The sequence below is a fragment of the Octodon degus genome, unplaced genomic scaffold, assembly GCF_000260255.1.
Source record: "Octodon degus isolate 3935 unplaced genomic scaffold, OctDeg1.0 scaffold00038, whole genome shotgun sequence".
In the NCBI taxonomy this organism is placed as follows: domain Eukaryota; kingdom Metazoa; phylum Chordata; class Mammalia; order Rodentia; family Octodontidae; genus Octodon; species Octodon degus.
In genome coordinates, this window is record NW_004524614.1 from 4,414,558 (window position 1) to 4,425,093 (window position 10,536).

Sequence of the window (10,536 nt, forward strand, 5' to 3'; positions counted from 1 at the left end):
GAGAGAGAGAGAGAGAGAGAGAGAGAGAGAGAGAGCATCAAGGCTTCCTAAGTGATCAAGCAGCAACCTCCCAAGGAGTCAGATATGCCCCAGCCCCATACTGCTCCTCCCAAGCAAATCCGAGTGGTTTTCTCCTGTTGGAATAAAGACAGCTGAGAGTGGAAGGAGGCTCATGGATCACGTCAATGCAAAGCCTGGGCAGCCTGACCATGTACTCCACGTGCAGCTTTTGATCCTTTTTGTACTTTTCCATGAACACGTTGCTCTTGGAGGGCAAAGCTAATAAGAAAAGCAATTACTGGGATCAGTAGACACGGAATCCCTTGTGAGAATGATGGTCACTTAGGTAACAAGAGGCAAGGATTTGACCATTGCAAGCAGTCAGGTGGAGACCAGGAAGGCAGAAGTTATTTGGCACAGAATTGAAGTCTGGGCTGAGGAAGATCCCAGTGGCAGATGCATTTCTATGTTCTGGGACAAATTACTCAATACTGCAGGGGACAGCCAGGGATGGATGACCAGGCAGGGGGCAGGCACTCACACTACCAGGCTACTCAGGAGCCAGTCATTCTTGCCCTGGAATCCCCCAGCTTCTGCTCTTTCCCCACCTTATTTCTCTGCCATCTTTCCCAGCTCAACAAGTTCTGATATCATCTGCCCCAAACCACTCAGAATGACCGCCCCTGGGTCTGTCAGCACGTGTCCCCAGATACATGGTGACACAGCCCTCAAGACTTCCCATTTTCCTGGACGCCTTTCCATGATGCATGACACATTTCCTTTTAATCCCTTTGGCTTCTGTGCTGGTGGCCAACACAAATGCGCTGTGTGCACACAACATGCCTTCTCTTTGCTGACCAGCTCTTATCAGCTGCCTTGTCGCCAGCCTTTACTGCTGCACTGACTCTGCCTAGAGTGTGCGCAGCCTCGGGTCTCCTGACTCCCTCGCACTTCACAGTAGAGTGGGGGATGCACACTGGAAGCCACCCGTCCCCTTAGCTACCACTTCACACTCTTCGAACACAAATACCTCCAGGGATGGAGACGACACAGGAGCCCCGTGGGTCAGACTTTACAGCTCCTTTAACGTCACATGACAGTAGTTTGGGGTGAAGCCTTTCGGGCATAGCTTATGCCCCAAGAAAAGACTAGTGTTCCAGTTGGTTTTTTTTTTCTTTCCCCGACCAATGAGAGGGAGGTTGCTGTTCGTGAAAACCCCTAGGTCTGTAGCCCAGAGTTAAGCAGAAAGACAGATTTTAGTGGGAGAGGAGCCTACTTTAGCTTGGACAGACTGAGTTGGAGGTTACTAAAAGACATTTTGGAGAAGCAATCCAGGAGCAGACAGGTCTGAATTAGAGACCGTAATTAAGAACAGCCCCCACCGGGACTGTAGTTTTTTAAAACAATAGCATGGACCATCCATAATATTAATGTGACAGTGTGAGGATCCAGGGCCAGCCTGTGATTTCTGTTCAATGGCAAGGTGAGAGCTGCTCCCAAGGAGTCACACTCTAGTCCTGGCTTTGCTGCTTGTTGAAGTCACTTTTCTTTGCAGTGTATAAGATGCAGGTGAAACCAAATTGTAACCTCTAAACTAAGAGTGTAGGGTCATCAGTATTGACTTGGGATGTTTATAGTTCCACTGAATCACAAATGTACCTTAAGTGGGCAATGAATATTAAATGTATAAACTATACACAAAAACATCCTAAGGAATCAACATTACCAGTGCATCCCTCAGTTCCTCCTCCCTCTGTGGTCCTCCCTATGAGGCAAAGCCACCACTCGTAGGAATATCTGGGCAAAATTCATTGACACTAAAAGTTTTAAAACATAAAGCTGAGTCATTGCTGGCAGCTGTGCTTCCTCCAGTTCTTGTCTAGGGAAAGACTACTCATGCAATCATTATTTTCAAGATGGGGAAGGGAGAAAGGAAATGAATAATTAGGAGGAATTGAAGAGATGCAAATTTCCCTTTGTTCAAAGCTGGAGTCTCAAGAGCCGCCTCTTCAGCAATAGGGTTTCAATCACATTTACTTTGCTTTACTTCCGAGGGAGGAAAGGAAGAAAAAAAATGTGTTGGAGGATGGGAATAAGGAGGCAATCATGGAGATAAGCGGAAAAGAAGGACTTGCTTCTTTCTATAGGAAAAGCAAGTTACTGCTATTTTATCAAAAGTAAATTAGAAGAAATGAGCATTGTCAGCTGCATAGCAGTTTTGAGGAGTAGGTGGAGAGTCCATGCTCCTTTCTGGGGACCCCAGTGCTGCCGAAGAAATGTGCCTTGGGCCAAACTAGGCTCCCTGGGAACCCCAGCGTTGCCCAAGAAGTGTGCCTTGGGACAGCCAGGCTCCCGGGGCCCCAGCCCTTGGTTTCGCTCCCTCTGCCTCCATCTTCACTTCTTAACCCGTGCAGAACCCCTTAGCAGGAGACAACGTTCTGACTCTACAGGCCTTACCTCTGACCGAAAGCTCATAAGCAAAGAGAAGCTCCCCTCACTGCCTCACCTGCAGACAGCTGCTTTCCATATGTGTCAGACACCAGCTTAGGACCAGGTAGCCAAGCCAGGCTACCCTGCACTGGCCTATAGGACCATGGGGCACCTTGCCAAGGTGGGCACCTCCCTCTGTTGATGGGAGGGAGACCTTGGAGGAAGTTCTCCCAGGAACTGGGAGACCTGAGGCTCATGTTTGCTGTCCAGCCCAGAGCCAAGGGGAAGCCAGCCTTAATTTAGAAGACTCCCAGCACCCTAAGAGCACTATGACCTCTCACTCCCCTCTGGTCTGGAGGTCCCTGAGGCTGGGTCTGCCTTCCTCTGCTCCCCATTGGATCCCCAGGACTGAGTTCAGTGCCACTCAACACCCAGTCTCTCTCTGTAGCCAAGGGTTCTACATCTGAGAGTTGAACAACAGAGGCTAAAAAGTATTAGAAAAAAGTTACAATGTTGCTGACATGTGTTACATAGTTAAGCTCATGGTGTTTGCATCTGTACTGAATATGCAAGCTTTCTGTTTGTCATAAGCCCCTAAACAAAACAATGTAACCATTATTTACCTAGTATTTACATTGTATTAGATATTATACAATGTCACCTAGAAATGTCTTAAAGTGTGCAAGATAACACACATGGGTTCTGTGCAGGTACAATGCCATTGTACAGTAAGAAACTGAGCACCCACAGACTTGGGTACCTACAGGGGTCAGAAACCCATCCTTAGTAGCTACCATGGGACATTGTAGTAGCAACTAGGCATACAGGGGTTGGATAAGTGACTAAATGGGCTGGGGGAGGATGCTGGCATTCCAAGAACTATAGAAAAAAAAGTGATACATTTTTTTCTCATAGGGAATGCACAATAAATCCACCTCTGGGGATGCAGAGAACTGATGCCCATGAGTTCAGGGGATGGCTTCCATCGGCCCAGAGGAGCCGGCAGCCGCAGCAGCCCTGGAGCTCCCAGCTTGGCTCTCCAGGCTGCTGAGGCTTCAGCTTTCTCCTATGGCTTCAGATTGGTAGATACTGAAGGCTCTGGGTCAGCATCCATGACCGTGTTTGTGGGCCCATCACACTCAGGACGGCCGAGGCAGCAGGGAGCCCGTGACAAGGCTCTAGAACATGAAGATATCAGGGCAGGGCTCCCTGCCAGGGCAGGGCCAGCAGTGGAGAGAGGCACACTCTTCCAGAGGAAAGACCACTCAGAGTAAAGGAAGAGCAAGAAAACGTCTGGGGTCACTCTAGTCATGGCCTGGGGAAACATGGGTCAAATATAATTCTGTATAATTTGTAAAACCACCCTGCAAGGCAGGTCTCTTCATTGCCCTTGATTTGCTGAGGAGGAGGCGGAGGCTGAGGAGTGCAGGCTGCCTGCCCTGCTCTCGAGGTTAGTGGCCAGCAGAGCCCCACAGCCCCGTGCCTGCTGCTGGAGCCCATGCTCCTCGTCTGTACGGGGATGGCAGTGAGCGCATCTGCTGAGGCTGCATCTTCAAAGAGGAGCACAACCTCACCAAAGCTACGAGATCTGTGTTGTCTCTGCAGACGCCCCGGCGTTGCCCTGGCACTGCGTCCGCTAGGTCATGTCGCGGTCAGAACAGAGAATTCTGTAGGCAGCAGGGAGCATCCACTCACCACCAAGGAAGGTTTGTCTCACGAGCCCAAGTGCACAGTGACGGAGAAACAGTGATGGAGAAATGATCTGGCACTAAGGGCAGAACTCCAGGTATTACAAACACAAGCAATAAAATAAATGTTTGGTGAGTCACAGGACACAAAAAGGCAAAAATCCAGTTTAAGAGATTACGACAAGTGGAATAAATCTTAATGGATTGCTGAGCATCAAGCACCATAAAAGAGAGCTACAGCACATCCTAGCTTTTAAAAAAATACATAAATAAAAAAATACATAAAGGGTAAGCACAAGTCAGCTTCCTGTTTGGGGAAAGAATTACTCTTCACCTAGTACATTGTTAGGCGAGGGCTGGGCTTCCATTGTGAAGCACTCTGAGCACTGACAGAGTCCAGAAGACCTGTGTGTCTCTTGGGCTCCTGATGCAAACCTTCCTCAGCAGTCACAGCCAAGCTGAGGGCTGCTGTGTGCCTGTCTGCACCTTTCATCCCAGCTGGGAGCACCCATTCGTGGGGTTGGAGAAGGTGAGCGAGGTGTTCCTCATGAAAACTGCCTACCTGGGAGACACAAGCTCCGACTTTGGGAACAATGTCCCTGCGAGTGCCTGGGGAACCCTGGACTGGCAGAAAGAAGCTGGTGTCTCTGCAAGAGAACTGGAACCCTGGACTTATGCTTGACCAGAATGAAAGAGACTACGTCACAGCTCGGCTTCAAACCTCCCTGTGTTCTGGAAGAGGCTGTGTCCTGGGCAGACTGAGATTTTCTAACCTAAAGAGCCTTGTAGTCTCCCTTCTACAGCATCTAGGACAGGCTCATCTCAGCTGTGGACGAAAGACGGGGAGGTCCAGAAGGAGCTGAGAACAGCGCCTTGTCCCATGCTGCCCTGAGCCACACCCTCCCAAGCGCATGCCTTACTGCACCCATCCATGCAAGTACGGCAACTCCCTTGATGAGAATGCCTCGGCTAAGTAACCTCCCCAAGGCCACAGGTTAGCAGAGCTGAGAAAAAAGTGCTTGACCATTCTGCTATCTGGCCTCTTCTGACCAGGGAGGCTTCAAAGCTAAATCATTGGAGGGAAACACAATGCAAGGAAACTGTTACTGATTTATGCACAAACAGGAAATCTTTATTTTTCATAATTTTATTGAGAAACAAATAACAATGAGACAGTTTCAAACCAAACTGGAAGGACAGTTTCAATAATTAACACATTGCATACATTCTTCCTAGTGGTTATTTGCTGTACAAGATGTGGACATGATATCCTATTTACAAACACTATTAGAACAAATCCCTCTATTCATTAAGAGAATGTAACTATATATCTATCCTAACCATTTTGAATACACAGATACAAAATGAACATTCATCTGTATCCCCTGTTTTGTTTAGTTCGTCATTTGAATATTATAAGTGTCTTAACTCAGCAAAATATTCTAAAAGAGTCCAGTAGTCCATATTGGGTCTTCCGTGTCACTGGCAAACAAACAGGAAATCTTGATGGACTGATTCCCCCAACAAGGCCCTGCTTCCAGTCTTGGATCACCCTGCAGCTGTTCTTCCTAAAACCTGGCTTCTCCTGGGTTCCCCTTCTGCTCTGGCCCCTTGGTAGCTTAGGATAAATTCCATTGTCTTGGTTCATATCCACTCTCAGCAGCTTTCTGCCCCTGCCCTTGTGGGAGCCTCTGCTTAAACCAGTGCAGATCCTGAAAACCTCATGAAAGGCCAGAAATTCCCTGGATCCCTGGGGGAGGAGGTAGCCCAGTGAGTGACAGGAGGATGCCTGTGGCAGCAGATGGATGGCCTGCCCTCCATTTGCGAGCCTGGCAGAGGTTTCTAGAACCTGTCCTAGAGTTGGTCCTCCCTCTAGGACCTTGTCCAGGCCTGACCCCCACCTGACATGTCCCCCCCATGGAGACTTCCTAAAATACCTTAAGTAAAAAAAAAAAATCTTTCCCTCTCTGTATCAAAACAAAAACTTAGTCCCAGACCAGATTCATCTTCCTTGTCCAAAGAAGTATCATGGTCTTGCTCTTCCTCATGACTGAAGTCTAAAGATTCACATCCCTACTGTCTTTCCATCACCCTTAAACCCTAGAAACACAAAATGCAGACGTGGAGGCTATGGCAACTGCAGGAGCCTGTGGCTATTATCTGATCTACCTGCCCGCAACCATAAGTCTCCCTAATATCAGCTCTGATCAAAGCTTTCTCAGATTAATTTTAATCTTTTCTAATTTCCCCAAAAGTTTTCTTTATAGTGAATAAAAATATGCCTTCTAGACCCCTCCGGTCCCCTCTCAGCCACACACAATGCGTCTCTTCTCCCTTCCAAGCATTATTCCTTTGCCCTCCTCTTCTTAACCATCCTCTAAGCACTGTTCAGGTCAGGACCCTGGGATGCATCCCTAACTCACCATGGTCTTTCCTAAAGTGTTAAGAAGACTTTAATTAAATTCTGTTCAAAAAAATAGTCCTTCAATCAGGCAAAGTAGAACTTGTCTGTAACCCTAGCTGCTTGCTGGCTGAAGCAGGAGGAGCTGGAGGCCAACCTGAGCAACTGAACATGACAGTCTCAAAGAAAAAAATTTCTTGGTCCATTCTGAGAAAAGTGTACGCATGTAGTGGGTTGAGGTGGTTTTGAGCACAGGTTCTGGAGTACACGGGGTCACCCCTGTATTGGCTGCACAGCTCTGCCCCTCAGTCTTCCCCATCAAGGCCATGAACGATAAAGCACTTACCGGGTAGGCTTGCTGTGTGGGCCGAAGGAATTAGCAACTGTGAAAATTCTGAGAACAGTGTATTACTCATTAAGTGTTAATAGACCTTTTTTTTTTCCTTAAAAAATATGTGAAATGAGAGAGATTGTTGCAACTAAGTAGTGTAGTGTATATATTCCAGTTTATCAGAGTGTCTTTTTGCTTAATATGTTTGAAATCCTCTGCAATAAAATTTAAAAGGTAAATGTAAATTTGCCTTTGTGTAGTATCTACTCCTATGTAGCACCTGGTGTTACCAGGCACTTGGGGAATGGGAGGCGTGTGTGGAAACGCACACAGCCAGCTGGGCTGCAGGGCTGAGTCCGGCTGCAGCCTGTGGCTTAAAACTCCGATTCTGCCCAGGGAGTGCGTTAGTGTTTCACAGCCCAGAGTCCTTGGCGCCCCTCTAGAAAGCGCCCCTGGTGGTTTTTGGACACGGTGATCAATTTCCTGGGCTCTGCAGAGATGTGTGGCTCAAGGCATGACATGGGGGCACTGGGTGGCTGCCACCCTCTGTGAGCCTCAGATTCCTCACCTGCACGAGGCGGGAGCAGCAGCTTCCTCGTGGACTACGCGCACGGTCCTTTAAGTCTTCCCGCCGGCGCCCAGCTTGTCTCCTTCCAGTCTTGTGCTCTAGGGAGAGAACAAGGGGACCTGGGTGCCTCGGGCCTGGAAGAGGCCAGGGGGGCACAGAGCATGGGAAAGAGGTAACGTACAGAACTCATGTTCTTGAAAAGGCGTGAAGAAGCCTTTGTTAATACTTCAGGTGGAGTGTTTAAGAAACTAGCCTTCTCTTTAGGGAGAGAGGCAAAAGGGCTCCAGGACCCGGGCTCCCTCTGGTTCGGCCCAATTCTTGGGCCACAGCGCCACCTGGTGTTTTATCGTCTCTCTGCAGTAGCGGGCGTCCTCATGCTCCTCTATGATTTCAAAATTGATCTCATTTTTTTTTTTTTTCCAAATTGAATACAATATCTAATCCACTTCCACTGCGGTAAACCATCACCACTGGAAAGCTCCTGTTCATTTCTCTCCAAACCATGTTTTCATCTTGGGTGACGCATTCTTTTATGACAGAGAAGACTGCTGAAATTGCTCCCCCCTCCCCGTCCCCTCCCCAGGGTCCCCGGAGCCCTTCTCCCAGGGCCAACTGGAGATGCCCACACGGGCGCTGCCCCACAGCACCGCCACAGCTTGGCTTACCCCCTGCAACAGCTACCCCTGTCCAAAAGCATCTTTACTTATTTGTTGTCTGTTCCCCAACTACAACGTGAGCATCGTTTGCGTTCTGCATTTCCATTTCCGGCCTTTCCTCAGCTTTGTTGGCAGCATCCAGGGCCTGGACGATGGAGGTATTTGGTGAAAGTATCAGTGAACCAACTGGTTTGATCAATTACTGTACTCGTAAAAATGCTGGGCTCCTAGCCAGCCTGGCAGCTGGTCCCACCCGTGCTGGTTTGGGGACCAAAACAGCAAGGAACATGCGTGTGTGTGTGTGTGTGTGTGTGTGTGTGTGTGTGTCCTTCTTCAGTCGGTCACTTTGCAGCAAACAGTGTGACTGGCCACTGATGGCGTGGAACGGCGTGACGTCAAAGAGCTCATTGACCTCATTATTTGACTCGCTGAGGGGATTTCCAACAAAGGGGAGATTTGGTCTCCCCTTTACTGGGAAAGATCCGCATCCTTGTCCACTAATGTTTTCCAAAATTATTAGCCATTGCCGCTGGTCCTTTCTGGCCTCTGATATACAGGAGGAGAGAGAGAGAGAGAGAGAGAGAGAGAGACAGACAGAGAGAGACAGACAGAGAGAGACAGAGAGAGAGACAGAGACAGAGAGAAAGACAGAGAGGGAGGGAGAGAGAGAGAGACAGAGAGAGAGGGAGAGGGAGCACCCTCCATACCCTTGTGTAGAGTGACACGAAGAAGAGCATTTTGATATGGACTATTAGGTAATTTTTACCGTTAGGAACTGGGGATTTGGTTCAGTGGTAGAATGCTTGCCTAGCAAGCTGAAAGCCCTGGGTTTGGTCTTCGGCACCAAAAACAAAAAATAAACCTCCCCTAAAAAAAAATTCAAACAAAAAAATACAGTAAAATAAAAAAGATGAAAAACAAACAAGGCAACTGTGCACACAACCTTTATGTGAAGTAATGCATATGTTAAATAGGTTGATTTAGTCATTCAGCAATAAATACATCTGTTAAGATACAGTGTGCACAAGGAATATACGTAATTTTTACTTGTCAACATAAAACAATTAACTGAAATGGCATTGGCAATGCAATTACAGAGAGTACTTCTCCACAATTTGATTTATTGAAGTGTTATTATCAAATAAAAGTTATACTTGGTGTGAAAAAATTTTTTTTACTGTTTGAGGAACTAAAAATGCCCAAAGGCAGAGGAAGACTATAGGAAGGGAAAAAAAGCTTCATTTGTGTGGCTATGCTACCCGACTTTAGTAAGGTCGTTTACCTAGCAAGAGTAAAGCCTGCCAGCAGATGGCGCCAGTCCCCAAGAGATGAAGTGCCAGCCCCGCAGGTGACCCTGAGGGTGATGGCAGGAAAGGCTGATCCCAGCACAAAGTTGGGAGCATTCATCTCCTCTGGGTGTTCATATTCCGACACTTAGCAAAGGAATTTAGCCTTGTCTAGCTTGTTTCCTGGTTTTCAGTTCATCTTTTAGATTTGTGGCTTGTTTCACTATGAAGGACATAACCCTACCTTGGTGATCAGAACCCAGAGGGTGCATCACAAGGCCTCACCTCTATTGTGCAAAGCCGCTTAGATTAAATCATCCTCTCTCTCTTTTCTCTCTCTGCTGTCTGGCAACCCCTTTGAAAAGAATGCCCTGACCTCAGGATGCTTTGAAGAATGGCTTCTGCCTCTCTCTGGTGGTAAAGACGATTGGGATTGTGTGAAGCTGGCTTTGCTCCAGACCTGCTAGGCCTCCATGATAGCCACCCTGTCCTGCATTGGATAACTGATCTTACATATGAGTCACTCACTCATCCTGCACGCCAGGGAGAGTTGGGCAGAGCCTGAGGGTGCTTCTCCTTGTGGTTCACATGGGAAGGCAGGCCAGCTCTCCTAACCTGGCCCCACTGAGCCTGTCCTGGGTCATTTCATAAATCCAACACCTTCATACCTGTCCAGGCCTCCCTGGCCCCTCAAGCCCTGAGCCATACTGGGCACATGTGGTCTCACTGTCACTTGCAGGATGAGCGTGTCTCACCATGCTTGGACTTACGGGGAGGAGGGGCAGGAGCCGAGCAGGCAGTGCACTGGGGCTCAGCCTTCCGGCCCTGTGACCATATATAGGAGGGTAGCGCTGCCATTTAATGACATCCTACCCCAGGTCCAGCACCCCAGGTGTGCCTTACCATGTGTCCTTGATCAGGCATGCCATGCCGAGTGGCCAGGTACATTTCTCAGGGGTAGTCCAGGCTGGTTCCTGCTGTCTGTGATTGGGTTGTAGCAAAAAGGAACTCCTTACTCTGGTAAGAGGTGGCTGTGGGGGGCACTTCCTTGGGGCCTGACAATACTCCTTAGTGCCTGATTCCCTTCCTAGCCTGTGTTTCTGGCTTACAAGTTTTCTGGGGCTAACTTAAAACCAACCAACTTTAATTGTGTGCTATGGGGGGCCGGGGGATGGC

At 48.4% G+C, this 10,536-nt stretch overlaps 1 pseudogene; it reads left to right on the forward strand.

Moving 5' to 3' along the window:
* The first annotated feature begins 4,073 nt into the window (after nucleotides 1–4,073).
* The window catches only part of LOC101575811, a 63,051-nt pseudogene continuing 56,588 nt past the window's right edge, over nucleotides 4,074–10,536 (forward strand).